Raw genomic sequence first — 7,955 nt, 5'->3', positions numbered from 1 at the left:
GGGTGATGTTTTCTCTCACACGACTGGCCTCTCTGGGTGATGTTTTCTCTCACACGACTGGCCTGTCTGGGTGATGTTTTCTCTCACACGACTGGCCTGTCTGGGTGATGTTTTTCACCTGACTGGCCTGTCTGGATGATGTTTTCTCTCACACGACTGGCCTGTCTGGTGATGTTTTCTCCTCACGACTGGCCTGTCTGGGTGATGTTTTCTCACACGACTGGCCTGTCTGGGTGATGTTTTCTCTCACACGACTGGCCTGTCTGGGTGATGTTTTTCTCACACGACTGGCCTCTCTGGGTGATGTTTTTTCTCACACGACTGGCCTGTCTGGGTGATGTTTTCTCTCACACGACTGGCCTGTCTGGGTGATGTTTTCTCACACGACTGGCCTGTCTGGGTGATGTTTTTCTCACACGACTGGCCTGTCTGGGTGATGTTTTTTCACACGACTGGTCTGTCTGGGTGATGTTTTTAATCACCTGAATGATCTGAATCTAGGATTACAGGGACTCTCTGCAACTATATTCAATGTGCAGGACAAAATTGAGGCTATGATCAAGAAGTGTGAGCTCTTCTCTGTCTGCATTAACAAGGACAACACAGCTCTTCTCTGTCTGCATTAACAAGGACAACACACAGGTCTTCTCTGTCTGCATTAACAAGGACAACACACAGGTCTTCTCTGTCTGCATTAACAAGGACAACACACAGGTCTTCTCTGTCTGCATTAACAAGGACAACACACAGCTCTTCTCTGTCTGCATTAACAAGGACAACACACAGGTCTTCTCTGTCTGCATTAACAAGGACAACACACAGGTCTTCTCTGTCTGCATTAACAAGGACAACACACAGGTCTTCTCTGTCTGCATTAACAAGGACAACACACAGGTCTTCTCTGTCTGCATTAACAAGGACAACACACAGCTCTTCTCTGTCTGCATTAACAAGGACAACACACAGGTCTTCTCTGTCTGCATTAACAAGGACAACACACAGGTCTTCTCTGTCTGCATTAACAAGGACAACACACAGCTCTTCTCTGTCTGCATTAACAAGGACAACACACAGGTCTTCTCTGTCTGCATTAACAAGGACAACACAGGGTCTTCTGTCTGCATTAACAAGGACAACACAGGTCTTCTCTGTCTGCATTAACAAGGACAACACACAGGTCTTCTCTGTCTGCATTAACAAGGACAACACACAGGTCTTCTCTGTCTGCATTAACAAGGACAACACACAGGTCTTCTGTCTGCATTAACAAGGACAACACACAGCTCTTCTCTGTCTGCATTAACAAGGACAACACACAGGTCTTCTCTGTCTGCATTAACAAGGACAACACAGGTCTTCTCTGTCTGCATTAACAAGGACAACACAGGTCTTCTCTGTCTGCATTAACAAGGACAACACACAGGTCTTCTCTGTCTGCATTAACAAGGACAACACACAGGTCTTCTCTGTCTGCATTAACAAGGACAACACACAGGTCTTCTCTGTCTGCATTAACAAGGACAACACACAGGTCTTCTCTGTCTGCATTAACAAGGACAACACACAGGTCTTCTCTGTCTGCATTAACAAGGACAACACACAGGTCTTCTCTGTCTGCATTAACAAGGACAACACACAGGTCTTCTCTGTCTGCATTAACAAGGACAACACACAGGTCTTCTCTGTCTGCATTAACAAGGACAACACAGGTCTTCTGTCTGCATTAACAAGGACAACACACAGGTCTTCTGTCTGCATTAACAAGGACAACACACAGGTCTTCTCTGTCTGCATTAACAAGGACAACACACAGGTCTTCTCTGTCTGCATTAACAAGGACAACACAGGTCTTCTGTCTGCATTAACAAGGACAACACACAGGTCTTCTGTCTGCATTAACAAGGACAACACACAGGTCTTCTGTCTGCATTAACAAGGACAACACACAGGTCTTCTTCTGTCTGCATTAACAAGGACAACACACAGGTCTTCTCTGTCTGCATTAACAAGGACAACACACAGGTCTTCTCTGTCTGCGTTAACAAGGACAACACAGGTCTTCTCTGTCTGCATTAACAAGGACAACACACAGGTCTTCTCTGTCTGCATTAACAAGGACAACACACAGCTCTTCTCTGTCTGCATTAACAAGGACAACACACAGGTCTTCTCTGTCTGCATTAACAAGGACAACACACAGCTCTTCTCTGTCTGCATTAACAAGGACAACACACAGGTCTTCTCTGTCTGCATTAACAAGGACAACACAGGTCTTCTGTCTGCATTAACAAGGACAACACAGGTCTTCTCTGTCTGCATTAACAAGGACAACACACAGGTCTTCTCTGTCTGCATTAACAAGGACAACACACAGGTCTTCTCTGTCTGCATTAACAAGGACAACACACAGGTCTTCTCTGTCTGCATTAACAAGGACAACACACAGCTCTTCTCTGTCTGCATTAACAAGGACAACACACAGGTCTTCTGTGTCTGCATTAACAAGGACAACACAGGTCTTCTCTGTCTGCATTAACAAGGACAACACAGGTCTTCTCTGTCTGCATTAACAAGGACAACACACAGGTCTTCTCTGTCTGCATTAACAAGGACAACACACAGGTCTTCTCTGTCTGCATGAACACGGACAACACACAGGTCTTCTCTGTCTGCATTAACAAGGACAACACACAGGTCTTCTCTGTCTGCATTAACAAGGACAACACACAGGTCTTCTCTGTCTGCATGAACACGGACAACACACAGGTCTTCTCTGTCTGCATTAACAAGGACAACACAGGTCTTCTCTGTCTGCATTAACAAGGACAACACACAGGTCTTCTCTGTCTGCATGAACAAGGACAACACAGGTCTTCTCTGTCTGCATTAACAAGGACAACACACAGGTCTTCTCTGTCTGCATTAACACAGACAACACACAGGTCTTCTCTGTCTGCATGAACAAGGACAACACACAGGTCTTCTCTGTCTGCATTAACAAGGACAACACACAGGTCTTCTCTGTCTGCATTAACAAGGACAACACACAGGTCTTCTCTGTCTGCATTAACAAGGACAACACACAGGTCTTCTGTCTGCATTAACAAGGACAACACACAGGTCTTCTCTGTCTGCATTAACAAGGACAACACACAGGTCTTCTCTGTCTGCATTAACAAGGACAACACACAGGTCTTCTCTGTCTGCATTAACAAGGACAACACACAGGTCTACTCTGTCTGCATTAACAAGGACAACACACAGCTCTTCTCTGTCTGCATTAACAAGGACAACACACAGGTCTTCTCTGTCTGCATTAACAAGGACAACACACAGGTCTTCTGTCTGCATTAACAAGGACAACACACAGGTCTACTCTGTCTGCATTAACAAGGACAACACACAGCTCTTCTCTGTCTGCATTAACAAGGACAACACACAGGTCTTCTCTGTCTGCATTAACAAGGACAACACACAGGTCTACTCTGTCTGCATTAACAAGGACAACACACAGCTCTTCTCTGTCTGCATTAACAAGGACAACACACAGCTCTTCTGTCTGCATTAACAAGGACAACACACAGCTCTTTCTGTCTGCATTAACAAGGACAACACACAGGTCTTCTGTCTGCATTAACAAGGACAACACACAGGTCTTCTGTCTGCATTAACAAGGACAACACAGGTCTTCTCTGTCTGCATTAACAAGGACAACACACAGGTCTTCTCTGTCTGCATTAACAAGGACAACACACAGGTCTACTCTGTCTGCATTAACAAGGACAACACACAGGTCTTCTCTGTCTGCATTAACAAGGACAACACAGGTCTTCTGTCTGCATTAACAAGGACAACACACAGGTCTTCTCTGTCTGCATTAACAAGGACAACACACAGGTCTTCTCTGTCTGCATTAACAAGGACAACACACAGGTCTTCTGTCTGCATTAACAAGGACAACACACAGGTCTTCTCTGTCTGCATTAACAAGGACAACACACAGGTCTTCTCTGTCTGCATTAACAAGGACAACACACAGGTCTTCTCTGTCTGCGTTAACAAGGACAACACACAGGTCTTCTGTCTGCATTAACAAGGACAACACACAGGTCTTCTGTCTGCATTAACAAGGACAACACACAGGTCTTCTCTGTCTGCGTTAACAAGGACAACACACAGCTCTTCTTTGTCTGCATTAACAAGGACAACACAGGTCTTTCCATCAATGTATGATTTTTGTGTGCAAATTAACTCAAGTTATATCACTCAAATGTGATATAGCGAAGCACCTGAGTGAGTTGGGTGCGCAATTACGCAGGTACTTTCCCCCAAACGGATGACACAAACAACTGGATTCGTTATCCCTTTCATGCCCTGCCTCCAGTCCACTTACTGATATCTGAACAAGAGAGACTCATCGAAATTGCAACAAGAAGTTCTGTGAAAATTGAATTGAATCAGAAGCCACTGCCAGATGTCTGGATAGGGCAGCACTCAGAGTATCCTGTCTTTGCAAATAGCGATGTTAAGACACTGATGCCCTTTGTAACCACGTACCTATGTGAGAGTGGATTCTCGGCCATCACTAGCATGAAAACTAAATACAGGCACAGACTGTGTGTGGAAAATTATTTAAGACAAGAGACTCTCTCCAATACAACGCAAAAATTGCAGAGTTATGTGCATCCTTTCAAGCACACCCTTCTCATTAACCTGTGGTGAGTTTTTCACCATTTTCGATGAACAAATAAGGTTTTATTTGTAAGATGGTTAAATAAAGAGCAAAATGATTGATTATTATAATATTATTATTTGTGCCCTGGTCCTATAAGAGCTCTTGGTCACTTCCCACGAGCCGGGTGGTGACAAAAACTCACCCTAATGTTTCATGTATAGTATATCGTATAGTATGTCGTATAGCGTGTGTGGCAGGCTTACAATGATGGCAAAAAACAACATTTGAGAGTGCGCTGTCTCTGGTGCTAGAGGGGGTACAGCTGAACCTGGTGCTAGAGGGGGTACAGCTGAACCTGGTGCTAGAGGGGTACGCAGCTGGTTCAAGGTTCGAAGGGAAATGTAAAAAGGTTGGGAACCACTGCACTAGACAATTCACGTGCTACTTGTTCTGTATGGAGGACAGAGGAAAACGTGTAGGTAAATGACCTTGTGTTGTCATGTCCATCTTCACTAGTAGTGTCTGGGATGCATGGATATTGCTACAAGTCTCACCCCGATGGGTTATTTACAGTGCAAGACAGCCATCATCTGAAATGTCTCTTAGTTCAAGGACGAGCTCTTTCTTAATTCTTAGCGATAACATCTGCCTTGTTTTCACACCAACTGCAAATAATAAAACAATGTACAGTATGTTTGTTTTCCTTTCAGAACAAAGTGTTCATCGGTTGTGTGACAAGGGAATGAGAGAACGAGAGAGTTGTATGAGTTGACAGAAAACACAGTACCTGTTATAGAAAGATGTAGTTGAGTGATACAGTTTTATGATCATAATAATAATAATAATCATTCATTTTGAATTATTCACGAAATGAATGAAGCCATCTAATGAAATGTATGAATCAGGTTTAATTTAGTGTTTCATGTAAACTCTACACAGTTGCGTTCTGTGACTGTCACAAAGTAGGCTGATACTCCATTTGAGCAACATCCATCGGTTCGGCTGTAAACTGCAATATGAATGTCAATACACACAATAGATTGACTGGAATGGTGATTTCCCACAGTCAGTCCTGCAATAAGAGCTAACATGCTAATACCTCTGTAACCTCTATATAGCTGTGTTCGGTGAGTGTCACTGAGCAGGCTGATACCCCATTTAATGGGGGCATAATCCACAAATCAAATCAAATGTATTTATATAGCCCTTCGTACGTCAGCTGATATCTCAAAGTGCTGTACAGAAACCCAGCCGAAAACCCCAAACAGCAAGCAATGCAGGTGTAGAAGCACGGTGGCTAGGAAAACTCCCTAGAAAGACCAAAACCTAGGAAGAAACCTAGAGAGGAACCAGGCTATGGGGGTGGCCAGTCCTCTTCTGGCTGTGCCGGGTGGAGATTATAACAGAACATGGCCAAGATGTTCAAATGTTCATAAATGACCAGCATGGTAAAATAATAATAATCACAGTGGTTGTCGAGGGTGCAGCAAGTCAGCACTTCAGGTGCTGAACAGTTGAAACTGGAGCAGCAGCACGGCCAGGTGGACTGGGGACAGCAAGGAGTCATCATGCCAGGTAGTCCTGAGGTATGGTCCTAGGGCTCAGGTCCTCCGAGAGAGAGAAAGAAAGAGAGAATTAGAGAGAGCATACTTAAATTCACACAGACACCGGATAAGACAGGAGAAGTACTCCAGATATAACAAACTGACCCTAGCCCCCGACACAAACTACTGCATCATAAATACTGGAGGCTGAGACAGGAGGGGTCAGGAGACCATAGACCAATCCATAGGTTGAAATATACAGTAAGTATGCCCCCAATGTAATTCTAAAGTCTAATAAATCTACATTGCGATTTAAATTGATTAAAATTAACTCATTGTCTTTCGTTGAATTTATATAAGAACAGTCAGACCTTGATTACCATTATCTAGTGCAACATGGCATGATTCCACTATTTGTATCCGTTTGAATCATTTTCAAATAGGGAATTTTATTTTGAAGGCGAACCGCAAATTCCACTATTGTGGCTAATTCTTATTGTGGCTCGCTTCACATAGGTGTCTAACGTCACCGATTCGGGTTTGACTCGGGGCTTGTCAGCTAGGCTACATTATGCCAGGTCAGGTTGTGGCGTCTATGTGGGGGGAAATCCGCATAGCGGGATTGCATGCTGTTTTATGAAAGAATACCTAGTATTTTTGTCGAATAAACTACCGGATACAAATCTGCTCTGAGTCCACGGAGGGAGAAAACACATCTCCTGATTCCATTGCCGGCTTTTGTTTTGTTCTAAAAGACAAGTGAAGAAAGAAGACCTTTGCAGATCTGTCTGTTGGATATGATCTGAATTGTAAGGAGGCAAATCATTTTGAACTATCCATTGTGTTTCATGGAACTTGCCATTGGGGGCATCGAGCACCTCCCGCCCCTTCGCCTCTATCCCAAAATACTGGAGGCTGTAGCAATAGCAGTGACGACCTGCAGCTGGATGAGACACGGGATCCAAGGTACACTTGACCACAATAGAAACCTGTTTTGGACGATTTCTGCTCCCCCGCATCGTTTACCTAACTCCGTTAGATAGGTACGCATCATCTCGTTTGTGCGTAAAAAAAAGCTCCTTGGATATCTTCGGCAGATCTCAACGCCAATCTACCGTACGGACACCGATTCGTGGTGCGTAGTTCAAAAGCTACTGATCGTTTTGGAATAACTACAGTCAGTCAACCATTTATGCTTTCCACGTCGGCTCATTAGCTTGAAACTAGTTCCCAGTCGGCATCGCTTCTGAAGGTAACGGCGTATTCCCAACATACCTGGTCCAAACCATTTGGAGTGAATTGATCCAGTCCACTAAGGGGAAGCTACCAGAGAAGTTCCGGAGAGTTGAAGCGCCGTGGCGATGTTGGCGAGTGTTTGGATTGTCTTCCTGGCTGTGAACATAGAAGGTAAGCACTCGAAATACAATGCACATTGTTTTATTCGTTTTATTTCTCTATGGATACGCTAGTTGTGTCATTTCGTATCAATATTTAGCAGAATGTGTTTTAGAATTACACATGTCAACAAATACATGTTTTTTTGTTTCATATTAGCAGCCAAATGCCTATCCGATATTTTAAGAATACATTTAAACACATTTTCAGTTCACATGTTTGCAATGCAAATAATTTGTTATTTTACAAACGGATTTCTATTGCATTTCGTGACAACAATTCCATGTCAGCGGGCTACGTGCAGTGAAATGACCGTGATAACAGGTAGATGGCGATAGTGA

The 7,955-nt window shown here is 43.8% G+C and overlaps 1 long non-coding RNA gene across 7 annotated transcripts; it reads left to right on the top strand.

Moving 5' to 3' along the window:
* Positions 1 to 609: 609 nt before the first annotated feature.
* On the top strand, positions 610 to 3,544 carry LOC127924736 (uncharacterized). 7 transcript variants are annotated; one of them, XR_008118744.1, is made up of 6 exons: positions 610 to 822; positions 931 to 1,074; positions 2,093 to 2,236; positions 2,375 to 2,482; positions 3,265 to 3,336; positions 3,407 to 3,473. It is a non-coding gene; the product is annotated as an uncharacterized LOC127924736 (long non-coding RNA). The 7 variants fall into 7 exon arrangements; XR_008118745.1 differs by lacking the exon at positions 3,407 to 3,473 and adding an exon at positions 3,515 to 3,544 and having other exon boundaries at positions 610 to 1,074; XR_008118741.1 differs by having other exon boundaries at positions 610 to 1,074; positions 2,129 to 2,236.
* The last annotated feature ends 4,411 nt before the right edge of the window (positions 3,545 to 7,955 follow it).

Source organism: Oncorhynchus keta, unplaced genomic scaffold (genome assembly GCF_023373465.1).
Source record: "Oncorhynchus keta strain PuntledgeMale-10-30-2019 unplaced genomic scaffold, Oket_V2 Un_contig_44_pilon_pilon, whole genome shotgun sequence".
Lineage (NCBI taxonomy): Eukaryota > Metazoa > Chordata > Actinopteri > Salmoniformes > Salmonidae > Oncorhynchus > Oncorhynchus keta.
This window is presented reverse-complemented; position numbering and strand designations above follow the sequence as displayed.